At 44.5% G+C, this 19,960-nt stretch overlaps 1 protein-coding gene across 5 annotated transcripts in view; it reads left to right on the forward strand.

The window, feature by feature from the left end:
* The window catches only part of smtnb (smoothelin b), an 83,931-nt gene that overhangs the window by 760 nt on the left and 63,211 nt on the right, over positions 1-19,960 (forward strand). The window lies entirely within an intron of this gene.

Here is a 19,960-nt window from a genome sequence, read left to right on the forward strand (position 1 = left end):
TGTGCAGCGCATTCATGCCCTGTTCTCGGCGTGCAACACAATGTGCGAGAAATGACCCCACTCTCAAACCACCCGTGGTACTCCCCATCGGCTGTATTTACAATCCGTCGTATTTTCTTCACGCTGGACAAATATGAATCACGACTATGGATGTGCATTTCGGGAGAAGCAACAGGAGGCTGGTAGTGAAGTGAATGTCTAAATGGCCGAAAGGTTACAGATTTAACTGTCGTACTGCTAGTACCTTCCAAAAAGGGATTCATTTCTTAATTATGATGTCTTTGGGTGTAACTTTTCTCGCTACTACTTTTTTAGTGGATAGTGGGAAGCAGTTATCCAATGTAAGTCTACAGAGCTCGTAGAAATTAATGATTTTAAATCTGTGGTGGAGGTGTTTAAATCGCACAGGGTGCACCTGAATGCAGGTGAGCTGGACTCTTCACGGCGGTCATGCCCAGTTCCCTCACGGGTCCTACGAAATGCGCTCCTTGCAGCACTGAGCTCTTACTGCTCGTGGTGCGAATGTAAGCGAAGTCTAAGCGGGAGACGGAGAGTATGCATGGATCACGACAGGATAGAGGTCCGTTTTGAAAGGGTGGTTGTCCCGCGGAAACCGCACTGACAGTTGTGGCGGAGGAGAGCTCTTTTGGCAGATAACATTGTGGATTAGCCGCTTTGCTCTCTGCAGTACTACCGAGGGTTCTGCAGAAACTGAAGAAGCATAGTAGGAGAGTGTCTTTCTTATAGTTCCCCTGCTTGCCTTGGTGTGCATGAGAACAGCTACAGCCAGACATGAGAGCAGGTCACTGGGCTCGTCCAGCCTGGTGGCCAGTGAGTAGCTAACTGGTCGGATGATCCTGCAGGGCTGGTTTGGGAAGAAGCCAGGGGATGGGCTTCTGCAGCAACACAGGTAGCTGTTGTAGGTGAACACCTCTAAGCGAGCTGCCAGCTCGCAAGAGCAAAAACCACTTCTGCTGCTGCTGCACTCCTGGAATGTCTGCAGCCAGCTGCTTCCCTGGTTCAAGGCAGAATCAGCAGGTTTCCAAGAACAGCACTGTCGCGCCCTTCATTGCCAGTCGGGGTGAAAGTTCCCGATCGGAGGTGGTCAGGTTCCGAATCCCTGCTGCGATCCCGGGGCCGAGTTTCCTCTGGGGCTGAGGGGTCTGGAGCACCTGGCTGCAGGTCTGCTGGTTGAAGAGGGATTCCCCTTCCCCCGCCAGGCCCTGCTCCAGGACGGGGGACTGTCTCGGGGGGCTGGAGCCCAAGGCGCTTGTCTGCTCCGGGGAAGGAGTTCCAGACCCGGACAGCGCGGAGCCCGTGTGCCACAGGGGAACAGGATGGGAGCGTGCTTGAGGATTAGCACGTTCTCCCTTGTTTATATCTCTGGGTTCAGGCATCTGCTGTAGCCTCCCCATGGCGGCCCGTCTCTGGGGTCCACCGGTCTCGCGTGCCCCCTGTCTCCGGTCCGTCTCCGCCAGGTTCAAGGTAGTCAAGGGTCACTCCTGAAAACAGGCCAGGCACTCGGGTTGCTAATTGTTTCAGAGCTGTCTAAGGGGACGTGATGGGCCAATGACTGCTCCTAGGTTGTTTTTTTTGGCATATTACATTTCCTGCACAGGACTACAGTACATACCATCACACTCTGCATTGCGAGATGTAACCCATAAAACAGCCTACAGCAGATAACTGGTCTGTATCACCAGGTATGTCACTGTCAGATCAGATTCCACACAAAGCAGTTTGGCAGGTTTATTCTGAGTCAGTGGTGTGGTTTATAATTGTTTTTTATTTGGTTTGAGGGCAAAGTAAAGAAATCGGATAAGAGAAGAGGGACTCATCTTATTGACAGTTGTGCTCTGATGTCAGGTCCTTGCATAATGGTGTTCCTGTTGCTCAGTTAAGTGAGTAATTCCAGAGTGCACTGCTGGGGTTTATGAGTTTCAGGCTTTCAGCTCTTGTTCCCAAGACCTTTAACTCGATTGATAGGACATTCCTCTATCTTTCAAAACGGTATTATGAATAAATCGTAAACGAAAGAGGAGGGAGGATTGCAGATCTGTCTTTTACTTCCTTAAATCCAGACATAATTAAATATGAATGTGAAGCAATATGTAATGTAGAAAAACATCTTACTGCTCTTTGTCCCAGTGGTATGGAATTACGTTTTCATGTGCAGAACAGTGAATCTTATTGCTGTATAGAAATTTGGAAGAAATAAAGGTTTAAAGTTAGATCAGGTTTTCTGCTGTTGCTCCTGGAGAAGTCATTGGAAGGACTTCATTTTGAAGTTCTGTATTGGATTTGTACTTTAATGGACCCTTTTCATTTTTAATTGACAAGTTGTGAAATTGTTTTCTGGGAAGAGTGCGCTAAACCAGCTGGTGTGGTGTTTGGGCACCCTGAATTCTTTGGCTGGGCAGCTGTGTAAAAGATCTTTACTAGATCAGAAGGATCGTCGGGAGTGCTGAGGAGACCTGTGTCCGAAGGTGGTGGACCAGGGGTTTAATGGTCTGGGCCAGACATTTAAACTCCATTTAGAGTTCAGCCCCTTTAGTCACTGGAAGCATCAGGTTGAAATGAGTGCAGAGGCAGTGAAGTCATGCAGTCGGACACTAAAAGGTCTAAGTACCATTCTTAATCCAATAGGTTGGTGGTTAATGGGTTCAGCTCTCTAAATATTGACTCTTTTCATTAGTCTCACCTGCCAGATAAGTCTTAAGTGGTTGAGTATTTAAGCAGGACGTGAAACTCGATAAACACTTCATCGTGGTGTTCTTATTAGAGCATTTCTCCTTTTGTGGTAAATTTTCCTCAGTTTTCTCAGGAATTGAGTCCAGATAAAATGCTGGATGATGAAGTGCATCTAAAAATAAAGCATCGGTTAAAAACGCTCTTTTTGGTCGAGGAATGCCATCTGTTGGAGAGGGGGAAGCGGCAAACCTTTTGGAAGTGAGCCTGTAAAACATCTAACGCTGTTTTCCATCCTACAGTTAAAATGGAGATCTCATTGTGGCCAAAAGCCTGAGTGATTGCATTTAAGACTTAGAGATGAAAGATTGTTTTATTATCCCTAAAAAGGTTTACGTGAGTGGTTTAACATCATTATAGCCATACTCTTAGTGCTCAGAGGTCAAATCATTTGCATCAAATGTCCTGTATGTCCAGACCCTACGGAACAGATTTTGGAATAATTTAGTGCAGCAGAGATGACAGACATCGAGCTTTTGTGAAAAGGACTTGGGTGATAAGAACCCTGAGAAATTCTCAGCCATTTTTTTGCACAGTTTGACAGTTTGATTGAGTCCTGTTTAAGATGTTTTATTATTTCACAGTGAGACACGAGCTGATGGTTTTATGCTGTTCCCACAGTTTTCAGTGTGTCACTCTGCTCAGTAAAAAAAGTCTGGAAAGATGTCTTTTCCCAGGCTTTACCAGGAAACAAACTTGGAAAGGGTCAGGCTGCTATCAGGCATGTGAGAATTCTTCTGGTTCCACTGAATCTAATCCTATTGAAGCCTGAACTATAGGATCTGGTTGTCTTACTCTAAATGGCTGTTCTGGAGGCTTATTTATTGTTTTGTTCCTGGCTGTTCTCTCAAAGGGTAGTGATTTTCAGCCCAATCACCTATGCCCTCCTGAAGGAAGGTCAAGTTCTGAAGGAGAAATTAAGAGCAACACTGCCTGTTCTTCAGGAGTTTTGTGGCCATTATAAACTTTACGTAAGCAACAAGCTCTGATTTGCTAGATGGGACACCTCAGGTCTCTGCTGTTAAAAGACTGATGCCTGATGAATGATGCAGAGCTGCTTGTTTATCCTTGAGCAGTTTAATAATGGAGATTGGGTGAGCTTGCGGGCTGTGACGGCAGTTCTTCCAGGGTTGATCATCATCAACACTGACGGAAACGGCACAATGATGCTGCTGAGGAAGGGACATTCAACACTAACGGTGTCTGGGACCACGCCAGGACAATCCTGACTAAATCAAGTACCTTTGTTTAAGCTGTGTTAAGCTGCTGTTGCACTGCAGTTTCCCTTACGGGATCAATAAAGTATCTGTGTCTATCTTTTATGCAGAAGTTGTAGTAGTTGCCGTGCTGGATTAAATATGATAGATTTTCAGGTGTAAACTTTACGTTTTTCAAAATTCTCTTCTTAGCAGCAATGACAGACTTAAGCATATGTGCTGTTGTTGCTTGATGATGGACTTTGATCTTTGGTTACCACTCTGTGTTGGGTTACAGAGCAGGACTTGCCAGGGGTTTAAATGAAAGCTTACCTGTCAATCTGAGGGTCTGTTGGTGGATTAGCTTTGTGTTTAACCTGGCTTGTGGTGTCGCACACTAGTCTTTCTGTCTTCATGTACAGCCTGGTGATTTCTAACCGCTGGTAGGAAATTCCTTGTAGAAACTGTAGTCATCTTGTTGGTCTGTATTTTCATGCTGCTTGTGACCACCCATAGACTTAATGTCAGGTGGTTTAGTGACAGTTGTGTATTTCTTCAGTTGGTCTTAGTTTGTTATCCAGTTTGAACATGCAGGTGGTCGACTGTGCACCCAGGAGTCCTTCAGAAGGCTGCATGACATCACTGAAATAATACGTTGCCACTATGGGACCAGAATTACGGGCTGAATGTCTTTCTCCCATTTGGAACTTGCAAAGTAATGGAAGAAGGTAGAGCAGAGAACCCACAGGGGCTGGAGAACTGACGAGGCCAAGTTCCCATGTGGGTGAGAAACATGCCGCTGCTCGGATTGGCACTTACCCAGCTTGCTGTTGGAGGAGCTCAACCATGTGACACTTGGGTGGGTGTCTAATGTAAAGTTTGAAAATCTAATTTTATTGTATAGGTGTTTCTTTTGGGGTCCTAAAGGAATCCCTGTTTTATTTAACCAGGTACGTCTGTTATAAAGGTAATCCAACATTGCATTGTCTTTATTTTTTAAGAGCTGCATATCAAAGCAGATGTTTCAGTCATTTAGTTGTAAAAACAGGAAGTGAAAACGTCTTCTGCTGGTGAAGCCTTTGGGAGACTGTTGCTGGAATTTGTTTTTAACTGGAGCGGCTGTTTACAACTTGGGCTCTCTGATTCTGTCCTTTTTGTGCTTTCTGGCCCTGCTGGTGTAAACGTGGGGACATGTTAAGAATGGTTACTCCTTACTTAACATTAGCTCCCTTTGTGCATTCGGCTTCTTTCCCTTATGTCTTCAGAAGCATCATTGAGGTGAAAAATGAAATCAAATGCTAGTGAAAGAGGATGTATAATTTGGAGAGTAGCTGTTTAAAGATATTCTCTCCCCCGTTGTGTTGAGGAATGGTCCTCCTGGAGAAACTGGATGGTGGCCTCGCGGACCTGCCCTCTCTGAGACAGGTGGGGCGGACTCTGTGCTGCTGCTCTCCCCTGCCGATCTGTTTCACACCTGCACAGAACCTGTCGCTGCACCTGCTCCTGAAGACCGCTCTCCACACAGGGGCATTGTCTCGCCCCGCCGCGCGATGAGGGCGCGTCCTCGGTGCACCCCGGCGAGGCGGGCACGGGGGAGCACAATGGCCAACTGTGCTGGGGCTCGTGCTCCTTGAATAGGCTTTTGTCATCAGCCTTTCATCTGTTATTCGGCATGAAATTCTGTCTCATTTGGAAAATGAGGAACATTCGTAAACTGTTCTTTTTCTAATCCCACTTGGTGTCTGGGGTTTTGCAGGGATTTGTTGAGCTGTACTGTAACCTTCCCCTGAGAGTTAAAGGACTTCCAAAGGGCACCAACTCTTCTGCCCCATAAAGGCTACGTGGGCATTTTTTAAAATGTTGAGCTTCTTGTCACAAGGCTCTGCATTATCCGAGCTCGTTGGCATACAGTGGTATCTATAGACACAGAAGTTCTAGAGTAGCGTAAATCTGGTTTTATTGTACCTTTCTTTTCCATGGCTTCAAGAGCAACTTACTGTAATGTGCAGTTTCCAGGCTGAATGGAAGCCTGTGAGGTGCGTGCTGCCCGGGATTGAGATTAATCAGATCAGCAGTTTTGGCTGAGCTCCTTGTTGAAGAGCCGGAGGCAGAATCTGACAGACGAAATGAGTTTATCTTGGATTCTTAGACTACAGTAACCCTTTTCTTTGACTTCTGCAAGTCCTCCCGGGTTTAATGTGAAGAGTGAAACTCTGTGTGAAAGCATTTGGCTAGGATAAAACAAAACTTGGAAAGTAATTTATATATACTTTAGTATTCGTGAAGAGCACCTATATTCTAAAATGTTTAAGAGCGCCATAGATCGGAGTCGTGCTGGTCTCTCAGCAGGGTGAGCACGGTCCAGGCAGCAGCTGTGCGGTACTACGCTTGGTGGAGTTCACTCTCATGGCCCGGAGGAGCGTTTATCTGTGCGCCATCCTCTGCCAGCTCTCCCCTGAACTTGTTTGTGTTCAGTCGCTCGGATGAATGGGCAGTGTGTACCATGTCATCCAGTGTGAAATGAATTAGGTCTGAAACGAAAAGCCCGTTTGGCAAGGACTTGCAGTGTCTTGGAACACGTATACAGACCCTTCCTGTGTTCCGTTTCGTGAATTATAATATATATATATAAATGATGCATACACTTTTTTAAACCAAATATCATAAACCTGAATGTTCAAACTGAATACTTCAAAAGATAGTAAATCTTAATAAAAGCTGAAATGTGTGGACTGCTTGAAGTGTCCAGACCCATGAACTAGTGGCTTACAAGCACCTTTGGCAGTTTTTGTCCATTCTTGGCAAACTCTCAGGCTCTCTTGGGTTGCTTGGAGTAAGCAGGTCCTTTCTAGGATGCAAGACATGTCTTTGGTTAGGCCACTCAAGGACATTCACTTTTTTTAATTCTTAAGCTGTGTAGCTTTGGATAACTGTCTTGCTGAAAGGTGAATTTGTTCCCAAAGAAGGGATTTCTCTAAACATTGCCGATTTCTGCTCCATCTGTTTCCATGAATACAGACATTAATCTACGTTTGTTAATATTTCCAAGGTGCATTTATTAAAAAAAACATCATAGTCTTTGAATTATGTTCTTGGTGGAATGTAAAAAGTGGTGGACTGTATTATCATTACTGAGTTGTTGACATTCTTCTGCTCGGTCGCATGCCATTAACAGACTAGTTGTTCATGTTATCACCTCCGCGGTGCATAAACTCCTTTTGAGATTTGGTTCAGATTGCTGATCAAAGCTCTTATGTGGCTTTATATGGGCACTAAAGTCTTTAATGGCTGTTTGGAAACCTTCGGTCCTTCATTGCCAGTTTCAAGGAATCCGGTCTCCCTGCCTTGTGCTGTAAGTGGTGCAGTTTTAATAGTCGGCATGTTTGCATGCTGCAACGAGGGAGCATGCTTGTGCTTCAGCTCACTGTAGGTCTGGATGGCTGAGGCCCTGGACTTCTCAGGGCACCTGTGTGCTGTTTGTTGGCTGTCAGACAGTAGCGTTCCACCTGACATGTTAGCATTCGGTTGGTGAATGTGGTAAACGCCATCCTAGGCTTTGAAGACATACATTGGTTAGCCATTTGTACCTTTCGCCTTAATACGTTAAGAAACCCTTATTTTTCTGCCCTGTTTTCATTTTAGCCTTATCCTTTTGGAAAAGGTGCATCGCTGTATGTTCATCCCAGCCTGTCCAGTTACAGCAGGTTGTCTGTGTGCAGTGCAGTCAGGAGGTGGTCAAGGGCCAGCTGAGGTGTGTCCACTCTCGCAGGTCTGCCTAGTCCTGCTGCTGACGTCTCTGGATAAGAATCTCAATCAGTCGCTTATAAAACGCCTCTGAATCCTGCAGGTCTCTGAGCCTCGGTCACCGGAGATGCCCATCGCTGTTTTAGAAGCCTTGCCTTGGCCTTCTTTGACCTTGGTTTAATAAACCAAAATACATTTTCTTTGAAATACAAAATAAATACATTTGATACTTTAAGTTTAACCACTTATTCGTGAAATTGTTTGTCTTAGTAATTAAAGTGATTGAGCACCAGAGAACATCCTGAAGGAAAATGGTGTTTTTGGCCTTTAGATTTCTTGTGCTGAACAAAGGTGTTGGCAGAGCTGAAACTCACGTGATCAGCCTGCACAGCAGAACGGTGCTGATTACCGCTGTTTGTATAGCTTAGAAACACGGGATCCTCTGGTTCTAATGATTGTTTCAGTAACCTTGTATGTAATCGTAAGTGAGGCTTACTGGGCTGTGATTATTTTGCTTTGGTTGTCACCCTTTTTATGGATAGGTGCAATGTGAGCAGATTTATAGTCTCTGGGTTTGACTGTTGGGAGGCCTTTGATATGGATCTGTAAATAAAATCTCTAATTTAGAGGAATGCCATCAGACCTTGGAGATTATTGTTTACTGATTTTTTTTTTAGCCTGCTGTACAATATTTTCAGTTTTCTTTTTTTACAGTTCTCTATACTCGGTCCTTCTTTTTAATCATTCTAAAAAGTGCTTTTCAATATACTGCATAAACATTCAGACCCGTGTGCACCATATTAGGTGGAAGCAAAATATCTGGGTAAGCCTCTGACTTAACCATCTTGGCGCAGATGTTGCAGATTCCCTAGCTCTCTCAAGTGGCTGGAGGGTGGCGGATTCGGGTCAGGTCTCTGACTAGGGCATTCAAGGACATTCACGTTTTATCCTTAAGCCACTTCAGTGTAACTTTGACCTTGTGCTTTTGGATAATTTCCATGCTGAAAGGTGATATTTGTCCCAGATTTAGGTCTGAAGCAGGTTTTCCTAGAAGATTAGCCAGAAACCTGCTCCATCTGTTTTCCCATTAGTCTTGACAAGCTTCTGCATTCCAGCTGATGAGAGCCAACACTGAAATATATTGTTGCAGCAGTGCATAAGAGGAGGGATGGTGTTGAGTGATGCATTGTTGGGTTTGTGTCAGATGCAACGTGAAGGAACCTATGCCGTTAGGAGTTAACAATGTGGTCTTGAAGTGTTTTATTGTTTTGCGCATTACTGTCTGGCCAAGGCCACTGTACTACGTGTATCCTACGCTCTGATTTAGCAACGTGAAGAGAACAGGGGTCTTGGTTTATTGCCAAGGCTGACCTGAGCTGACTGCCTGACTCTCTGACCTTGTTAACACCTTATAAGGCAACAAACTGTTTGAATGGAAATTTTGTTAATGTCCAAGAGTTAAAAAAAAAAAAAAAAAACACTCAATCAAATCATTGGGATTTTAAAATGTTTGACTCCACAGTGCAAGTGTCACAAATTTAAAGCTATAATTTTGCATGTAACAAAATGTAGTATAAAAGTTTTCCAGTGTGGCCTTAACCTTTCTTTTTACTTTAGGATGAAATGCTTTGCTATCTACTGTAATTGTGTAGAATTTAATATTGGGAAAATGATAGTTTTACAGTGCATTATATTATACTTCTGCGGTGTTGGCTGTTGTAATACATGCTCACACGTGAAGAGCAACCAGACTGATTCCTGGTCTGTACAGAACGCTAGACTTGGAACAGATTAGGGAACCAAATGTTTTTTTGCCTAGAATTGAGGATATTACATGGGGATTTGATTCAGGAATGCAAATTCTTTAAGGGCATCGACCAAGTCAAATTGGAGCACTTTGTGTAAGATCCGCAAGAAGGTATTGTGGACACCAGTGGGAAAATGTCTGGAAAGGTTTGTGACGGAAATCGGGAGACACTTCTTTCCTCCAAGGTTTACAGGAGACTGGGATACCTCCATACCCTCCACTGCTGAAGCCGAGTCGGTAGGATTCTTTAAAAATCTCACAGAACAAATGAGCTAACTGGGGACCATTATTATGGTAATAAGATTCATAGGGAAGCATTTCTCAAATGCTGTGTGCAGTACAGTGGTTTGTCAAGACATATATGCAGTACATATAAGTTTTGTGGAGTAACCAGCAAGTCCAGTACAGACACACGAGAGAGCCCACACTTTGACACGTGGGAGTAGTGTGTATCTGCATGATCTGTTTTAAAAGTCTAACAGACATTAAAAAACAAAAATTGACAATATCCGAGTCTCTGCAAAAGCCAACACCGAGCAAAAACAAGTGCTGTGTGAAAGAGACACTGATCTTGAATAATCTCCTTTTAGAAGACATGGGTGTTGATGACGCACGTTCTCATTGGGTACAGTGTGCGGAAGCAAGAAAAAGGAAACATTTGGATACTTCGTTTGAATTGGAGACGTGAAATGAAGGGATGTTGAGGAAGCCAGGCCAGTGTGCACCGGGGTGGCGCTGGGCCCGGTTGGGGGACTGTGTCTTACCCACAGTGTGTTACAGCACTAGCTGAAAAGCTGGCGGCCTCCCTGAAAGGATGTGGCTTTATTCCTGTCAGGCCGTTCTGCAGACGGTTTCGTGAGGATGTGTCTCCCTGGTCCTGCAGCGTGCGAGAGGCAGATAAGCCAAACTGAGCGCCAAGCGCTCCCAGATTCTGCAGGGCAGCTGACCCGTCTTCCTCAGTGGGGTGGAGCAGCTGTTGACCGCCACGCTGCGATAGAGAGCTGCCTGTCCCAGGCCTTCTGAGCCTCTGCTGAGCCATCTTGGGTCTCGGAACCCGGAGTGCCTTTCCAACAGAAGGTGGCAAAACAAGGTTTATTGAGATCTCTTCTGATTTCTTCATCTACATCTACAGAGTGCTGTATAGTGTATATAAAATCTTAGTTAAATGTGGAGTTCTGCTCTGTTTCAAAAGAACATTCTTTTTACAATTCTAAAGTGTCGCACATCTATCAAGAAGGAAATGCAACTGTCCTTGGGCATCATTTAAGAATTTCATTCTTTATTTTGTACCTTAGTGGTAGCATTTTACTTTAACTGGAAGTACAGTACTTTAGGAGTTTTGCTCCAGGTCCACTGTCTTGTAAAGTGGCCTCAGCTCTGTGTCCTGTATCATCCACACTTCTCTCTGACCCTGATCTCCTCCAGTCTGTGTTCCGCTTGGACACCTTCTTATCGCACGTGTCCTTATAAGGGAGCGCAGTCTGCAGGAGTCTTGGGGGAGATCTCTGGGGTTCATGGTCACGATCTTGCTCCGCTGTTCCCACTGAATTACAGAACATTCTGACAACCTCAGGGTTACTCCTTCATTTTCTGATAAATCTCCACAAGCCCCTGATATCAAGGAGAGTGTTTTATTTCAAATTAAATTTAAAACATACTAGGCCTGTGTGTAACATGGTTTTATCATTTATTTCTTTTCAGAACAAGTGTTTAATATTTTCTTTAGGATAACTAAATAGACTGATTAAGTTTTATGGCTCATAGTCCTACTACAGTGATGTATTTGTGAAGGAAACTGGCTCAGTTAAACTTTTTCTTGCAGCATTTGTCAAATGGAAGGCAAAGTTATTTATCTCTGCATTTATGACTCAGATCGAGCAGGAAATTGTGAATGTTTGTGATTTGAGATCAGAATGAATTCTCTCATAAGTAAGTTTATTGACCAGCGATTTGTGATTCATGCTCTCCACATGAGTGATAGGAAGTTTTAAAACTGCCTTTGGTGGTTTGTTTTTCTTTAAAGATTATGATACTGTAAGGAAGTCATTCCAGACATTGCTCAATGGAGCCCCTTTCCTCATCGTAGTGATTGATAGTTTTGAGAGCGTGCCGAGGTAACTGAGATGGTCCCGTTGTTCTTTCAGGGTGAGCAGAGTGTACTGGTTACAGCACATCGGACTGATTTAGGACTTAGGGGTCTGGATGGCTTTCAGCAGTGGCGCATGTGACCGGCGAGCTGTGCTGCCTTAACTCCCCCAGCCTGCCAGGCCATGGGAACCTGGCTGCTCCACTGCTGGAGTCTCTGGACCTGGCTGGGGTCATAATTCCTATTTCAGATGGGTATTAGACAGCCTGCCAGCCCTGCCTTGAGCTAAGCTAAAAGCCAGGAACCAGCTTTATAGCAAAACCAGGACAGAAATAAGGTTTTCTTTCATCTCCCAGTCTGGAGTGGAGCAACCTTTTTTGTGGTATCGGAATCTCTTGTCTGAGTTGTATGTCTGCATGATGTTTTTTATTTTTGGGATTGTTGTTGCCAGACAATATGATATGCTGATATGGTCAGGGGTCCGATTTCACATGCAGACTCCAGCTCTCCCAGCACTGTCCTTAGTGGCGCACGGCCATTTCAGTAGCAAATCTGCCAGTTCTTATTCCGGCACGATATCGGAGACCTTCTAGAGCAGAATTCCATTTGCTAAATATTAAGGGTTTTGGTGGTGTTTCAGATGTTTGTAATTACTGTGTTATTGGCATTGATTAAGATTCTGTGCATAAATATTGAACCAGGGTGTGGCGGGGGGCCAATGGAGGCAGGAACACAACACCCAAATCTCTCTATACAAAATGCTTCTTTACACCAAGAGCTGTAAGTGAAGGGCGCGAATCTGTAATCCTGACTCTACATGGTGTTTCTCTTGTGCCTGTCAAAAACAGCTTGGAAAGGTTTTGTGTCTGGAAATGTAACAACTTTGTTATGACTGATTTTGCTTTTGTAATGATCACAGACATTGGGTAGCATTGGCAAGTTCCCACATATGGGACAAAAAAGGTAAATGATGGGGCACCGTGTTCATTTCCACAAGATGTCACGCAGGACGCTATAGTACAGTATATGCAGTTGCATTTGAGTGTAGCCCCGACGGACCGCGGTCGTTTCAAGCGCTCTGCTGATGCACAGGCCTGTAGGCTGCGGTCCTGCAGTGTCGCCTGCAGCAGCAGGACACAACAGCGCGGGCCTCTCAGGACGGCCCTCTCCACAGGGGCGAATGATCGGGGCGTGGCCCCCCTCCCGATGCCTGTGTCCTGGCTCCTGCGCCGCTCGCCAGCTCAGCGGCGTTCCTCCTCGTCCTCTCGCCCGAAGAGAGGTGACTTTTGAAGTAGATTTACTTGCACTTCTACACGGCGAATGATGCAGGATTTGCAGAAGTAAATGCTACGTTGTGTGCAAATCATTTGCTGTGCTGTTTTTGTAATAAAGGTCCTGTCTGGTTTTTAATGGGATGTTTCCAAGTTTAAAACCAGACGTTTTCCTAAAGCTTTCTGTGCTGCAAAACAATTGGTAGGGAAATACTGAGGTTTTATTGTGAAAAGGGAGAGAAGTAGAATTTTAAAAGAGAGCTCTCCAAACTTCAAACTTTTTTCCCCTCTTAAGGTATGCTAAATAGCCTCTGATTTATTATACATTTTTAACTGTTTGAACAAAAGTCTGTTGTGCCTTTTGTCCTGGCAGAGACCTGGGGTTACCGTCTTGCAGAAAGACTGTCAGGTCAGATGGTCCTAGCTGGGACTGTTACTGTTACTTGTTTTATTGAATGAGTAATATCGTCCACATTTTTCATTGACTTTCATTTTTCCCTTGTGGTACTATTTCAGTTTTCTGCATTTCTCTCTTCCCTTTTTATCAGTTTTTGGCAGGAGTTGCTGACCTTGACCTGGATCCTGGGTAAGGAATGGGCTGATGAGCTTAGAGAGCAATGCAAGATGTAAAACCTAAGCTAGCGGCAGAAAGCTGCTGGCCATCTTGTGCAGGTGTCTGTCCAGGGCCTGGGTGAAGGTACATGAGGAGCCCAGGGCTCTGTCATGCCCCTCTGAGTGTCCAGGGACTCCTGATTGGTTAGATAAAGGATGTTTTACAGGTGATTACTCAAGATGCTTATAGGTAGTTACCTATACGGCCCCTTAATCAGGAGTAATTATTCGGCTAAATAAACAGATGTGTCCTGAGAGCTCAGATGCCAGAAATGGCACACAATCAGCCAATCGATTTCAAAATTGCACTAATTAAATTAATCATGCAACTGCCCCATCGAGATCATAATCAACATGTGTGCAGTAACTAATCACATTTCGGTTTTATTTTGCATGGAGTTTGCAGTTAAATGTCCCTTTATTCCAATACCTGTGGCTTGGACGGTGTTTATATGTGCTGTATGACGTATTCAATTCCCATCTTGTTTCACGTTCATTTAGGGGTGATTAGGAAGGGAAATTCTTGTACTTTGCCCTTTTATCAGACTTCTGTTTGTTGCTTGTGAGAAATGCACTGGGTATAGAGAGTTTTTGTTCTCAGCTGGTGATATTTAAATAAGGATTGGTTATTGTATAACAAGATTTAAAAATGGCCAAATACACAAAGCTTCTTCTGGATATATTGAATCTTTAATTACGTTGACTGATTTGCCTGCTTTATAAATGCCATCCTGTTTAGCTTGGACCTTCCTCTAATGTCATTCGCTCACGTGGCAGAGCTCAATAAAAAGAATTCCAAAGTTCAGAAGCCTGAGTGTGCAATGTTCAGAAAGAACACAAACAATACACAAAACGATTTTTTTCAGAATGAAAAGTGAAACGCAAACTAGATGACAAAAGTGTAATCGACGTGTAACTGAATTAAAACTTGAGAGCGGGAGTCACTTCTTGACCCCAAGGTTTGTGGGAGAATGTGACACAAGCTAGCCGGCCATGTTGTTAAAACGGATTCCCTGGCGTCTTTCACGAAACAGCTGGAAGAGATTCTCAGATCAATTAGCTGCTAGCTGCCAGATGAGCAGAAGAGCTCCTCTGGTTTCTGACTCTTCCTGCGTCCTCAGTCGAGGAAGCTGGCTGTTGGGAAATGACATTGCCCTGCAGGCTGGTGTCCACACTGGCGGTAAACCCAGGAAAAAGGAAGTGATCATGTTTAATTGTCTTTCCCTTCATGTCTCCTCCTCACAAGCAAACTTGTTTTGTTTCTCTTGGCTAAGAAATGTGTTAAATTATAAACCTGGCAAACAGGACTGGTGTCTCCTGTATGCAATGGTTCAAAGTTTTAATTCCCCAAACACAACCAGTGTGACTTGCCCGGTCCCTTGAACCCAATATATACCTTCCTGGGCCAATGAATAGTAGTGTTTTAAGATATGATGCAGTGAAGAAGAGAAAAGGTCTGATCTGTGCAGCAGTGACCATATTCAGATCAGCCAATTTAGTATTATTAAATTCAACTTTCTTTGTCATTTTACTTACACAGGTGCATAGTATAGTGAAAAGTGTTTCTCATTAGTCACTCAGGTGCAGTATATAAATAGAACAGAAGACAAGACAATAGACAGTAACACAATAACAGTGTAGTCAAAACTGTGCAAATACGCAAACAGAGAAAAGAATACAACAGTACAAAAACAGTGCAAAAGTAATTCGGAGAACAGTGCAAAAATAATATGGTGATGAATAAATCTTACAACTAGTACAATTTCAGCTTACATTCAGCTGTCGTGTATGTAGTGGTGTGGGAGTACAGGAAGAAGTGAGGAGTGATCAAAGTGTGATGGGAGGGAGTGGGGGCGTCGCCAGCTTCACGGCTCTGGGGAAGAAGCTATTTTGGAGTCTAGTTGTGTGCGACTGGAGCGTCTGGAGCCTTCTGCCAGACTTTAGGGGGACAAACAAGTTATGACTGGGGTGAGTGGGGTCAGACATAATTTTGGTGACTCCTGGTGTTGTAGATTTCCTGGATGGATGGAAAGACTATTATGGAAGGTAGTAAGATTTTATCTAAACCAGTAAAGCAAATTAGAACTCGGATCGTAGTGGAAGGACATTTAAAAAAAAATAAACGCTTGTGTTCATAGCCAAGGCACCTGAGTTCATTCATAATTAGCAGGTCTCCTGGGACAGATAAACCATGCATTATAGGGCATCAGCTGGGTCCTGCATAATCCTGGATGTTGACCTGACCCATTCATATTATGAACGACTGTCCTCATTAAAGTAAAACCCCATGATTTCTTAATGGTAACTAGTCATCAAGAACTGTTAGGCCTGTTAACTCCAAGCTTGGCAGGTATGTTTTTAGTTATAATACACTAATAATACAGCAAAATGGAGAAAGGGGTTAATGCACAAACTGAAATCGCCACCTGACTGATATTTTGTTCTCTTGTGTACACATTTCCCATACTTCACACTGTTCCTGAACAAAAACTGCTTGGCTATTTATTTCCAACTTGGTGGTAAATTAGCATCACGTAGTAGTGGATAGTGGTGACTGTGTGCCCACTCTAGGTCATCGTGTTCTTGGTGAAACACTGCTTACAAGGCAGTGTTTGTTAAAACCAAGATGACCATCAAACTGCCATTTTGCTGTCGATGTTAGCCACCGTAGGCTATGTAACTATAACTAACAACGGCTGCTGTTCAGAAAATTTCTGCCAAACTGCTTTACTTGTGCAAACAGCAGTATGTCCAGAATTCAGCACCCAGAAACCTGACCAGGTCTACTGCAAGTGAACACATTTCTCCTATCCTGCTAGTCTCTGGTTGACAGGGCCTTCTCTAGCTGAGCCCCAAAGCCTGGAGTTCTGTCGCCTTGGATACCAGAGAACTACCTACCCTGAGCAACCTTTTTTTTAACCTACTTTGGCCCTACATAAAATGTGTCATCACTGTAGTAAAGGAGGTGGCAAACAGTCCAAAGTAAAGAAGTGGATTTTGTTGTAATGGTGTAGATTGTCACCTCCCTGGATGACATTTTCAAAAGCAAATATATAAAGTTTTGCCTGCTGTCTGAATAGTCATCACTCCTGCAGCTTAACCCCCACAGTGGAATATTCTGACACCATGCAGCACCGCTGTCTGATATGCAAGTTTCTGACCAAAGTGCTGCAAACAAACACATCTGTCCCCAGGTTGGTCTTTTCTGACCCACTTCAGGCTAGACCACCGTAGCGTTTTGCCAGAAGTACTTTTTGTTCTTATTTGATTTTTTTTTTTTGTGTGTAGCTGGAATGTGAGGAATTAATCTCCTTCAGCGTTCTCAGCCCTGTAGTCGTGAGCTCCAGGCTGCCTGCACTCTCTGCCCTTTTATAGTCAAAGACGCCAATCTCCGGCCCCTGCTCAGGAAGTGCTTGTTTTCTTAACAAGGCTCTGTCATGGTGACTCCGGCAGAAAGCTCCCACCCTGGACCACCCTGACAAACCTCCTGCCTGTTCCTTCCTCCCCCTGCATCACTGTGGACATACTTGGCTTCTCCATCGTAATGCTGCTCTTAAAGCCCCGCTTCAGTGCAACAGATCTAAAATCGGACATTTAAGAGATATGGTGTGTTACACAGGTGGAAAAGGACCTTTTAAATGTGCTTCCTCTGTGTGCTCTATACACAAATAGGGTATTTGTCTCTGTAGTTGACGGGCTGGCCTGCTTGCCTATTGAAGCTGATATCAGGGGCTTTGCTGATATTCAGATTACTATTCTGATTTCCTTTAATCACAATTTTAAGATGAAAGGTTCCTCAAAACCTTTGGAAAGAACAAAACCCAAAAACTGAGCTGGAGCAAATACGTTCATTTTTCTAATCTTGGCTTCCTGTGTCACCCACATCCTAGCGCAGGCTGCTATAGAAGGGCTCTTCTGACGGCAGGGTTTCTGGGTTCGAACGTCCTCCAGGCTGGACCTGCCCGGTTCTGGAGTGGGAGACCTCTCAGGCGAGCGCAGCTGTGGCGGTAGCTGCTGATAGTGTATCAGTAGATGCCACTCTTTCCGCTGACCAGAATTCCCAGCCAATGTCAGTGGGACTCTGTGTTGTAGGAAATAGTGTCTTTTGGATAAGACATTAACCAGGATGCTGACTCTTTGGTAGTTAAAGACACCATACCACTGTTTGCAAGAGCAGGGCTGTCTGCCCCAGTGCCCGGCATCAATGCCACGTTGGCCTTGAGCGGTCTGACCTCCCTACATTTCCTCCTTAATTCAGTTGATATTTTTTTTGCATCAGCTGAAAAATGCTTTTTTCGGTTGGTGTATAATGGATTCAGGACATCACCACAAGTGTTTGAGAAGCATCTCCTCTTATATATGTGAAGCACATAGACAGATTCTTTGGGATGAAAAGTGCTGTATAAGTGCCGGTCATTCAATTATGTAATGAATTTTAAACCATGGGTGTAGAAGAGCTGAAAGAAAACTATAGAACTTGTTTATTCTGTTTTTTTAATAAGCAAGTATATTTTGTAACTGAAAAGGAGCAAGTAAACGTTTATTCCATGCTAAAAAGAGAAGAAACGTTTTGGCCATGGAATAAACCTCAACTTGTTCCTTTGCAGCCTCTGCATGCTGACGCAGCTCCCTACTGGAAATATTTTGAAACTACCTGGGTTAACTGGGAATTTTCCATCTTTCAGTTAATTTGGTAACGGAATTCACTTGCTCATCCTCCCTAATACTGTTAAATTGGCAGAGTCTTGAAGGTGCTTCAACATTCAGTTAACTGTGAGCCTCTGCTGCTTTTTAGTCTGCATGGAGTGATTTCACACTTCCTCAGCGAGTGAGGAGATGAATGATCTTGAAGGAGCTCATTGTAGCAATGTCTTTCCACACCCATCCAAGCCATTAGGGAACTGAGGGGCTCTGTTAAACTTGTCCTGTCCAGCTGTAAACCATTCTGACCCAGCAGTCTGGCGCACAGCTTGTTGCTGAATTATTTTCCTTTTACTCTCCCTTGTGTAACTTTTGAGAAAACTCAACTCATCTTATTTAACTGGTGACTCATCCCCTTGACCCTACAGTCTATACAACAGTAAAATAGTTCCATACAGTGAATACATTCTGAGTGGGTTAAATAACAGATGATAAGTTCCTAAAAACCTTTTTTGAAAAATTATTATAAAGTGGGCCACATTGTCCCATGCTTGCCAGAGAAGAAAGTCAGAAGTCTTCGGTGTTTCTTTTTGGTGAATAAAATAAAAACTTTATCAGCAAGCATGAAGGACAGTCTTGTATGAGGTCTAAAACCTAGAACAGGTTTTGAAACCCGCAGTGGTCACAATAAAGTGGTGAATGGTTTTATTGCACTTTCCTCATAATCTTGTGGATGCCAGTTTCTGTACTTGAGGAACAGAGACGTAGAGGAACAGTCAGTTGCTGGGCTTGAGTCATGACCCATGAAGTGGACACCTCTGGTGCTCGGTATCGTATTGGGGAACCGGCTCGGAGGTTTCGCTTGTCACAGGCTCCAGCCTGGAGTCGAGCCCTTGGAGGGGCTGTGGGGCTGAATGGGCAAGCACTCCGCCCTCCAGCCCTGCTGCCCTGGACTTGGGGTGGAGCAGGACGTAGCCCTGCCTCATTTCTGTGGGACATACAATCGGCAAAATCCATGTTTTAGAATTAATTTCCGGAAGATAACGTGAACGATTGATGAAAGACTGCATTCGATACAGAGCAGTGGTTAGGGTTCCGGGTTTGAATCCCTGTTGTGGGCACTTGTAGTTCACTGCTTGAGCAAGATACTGTGGCTGAATAGCTCCAGTCCTCTCCGCGGTATAACTGGGAGCTGGCAGTGCTGGGGTTAGCCTTCTGATGGACAGCTGTCCCATCCAGTGAGGAGCCATGAGCTCTTGAACTCTGCTTCACTCCAGAACGCGGGCTGATGAGCCACTTGGCCTCAATAGAGGTGACCATTCCCAGCGCTTAAAAAATGAGAAGCAGTGTAATAATAATAATAATAATAATTGCTTACACTTATATAGTGCTTTTCTGGACACTCCACTCAAAGCGCTTTACAGGTAATGGGGATCCCCTCCACCACCACCAGTGTGCAGCCCCACCTGGATGATGCGACGGCAGCCATAGTGCGCCAGAACACTCCCCACACACCAGCTATCAGTGGGGAGGAGCGCAGAGTGATGAAGTCAATTCATAGATGGGGATTATTAGGAGGCCATGATTAGTAAGGGCCAATTGGAAATTTGGCCAGGACACCGGGGTTACACCCCTACTCTTTTCGAGAAGCGCCCTGGGATTTTTAATGACCACAGAGAGTCAGGACCTCGGTTTTACGTCTCATCCGAAGGACGGCGCCTGTTTACAGTATAGTGTCCCCGTCACTATACTGAGGCATTAGGACCCACATGGACCGCAGGGTGAGCGCCCCCCGCTGGCCCCACTAACACCTCTTCCAGCAGCAACCTTAGTTTTTCCCAGGAGTCTCCCATCC

The sequence above is a fragment of the Lepisosteus oculatus genome, chromosome 22, assembly GCF_040954835.1.
Source record: "Lepisosteus oculatus isolate fLepOcu1 chromosome 22, fLepOcu1.hap2, whole genome shotgun sequence".
Classification (NCBI taxonomy): domain Eukaryota; kingdom Metazoa; phylum Chordata; class Actinopteri; order Semionotiformes; family Lepisosteidae; genus Lepisosteus; species Lepisosteus oculatus.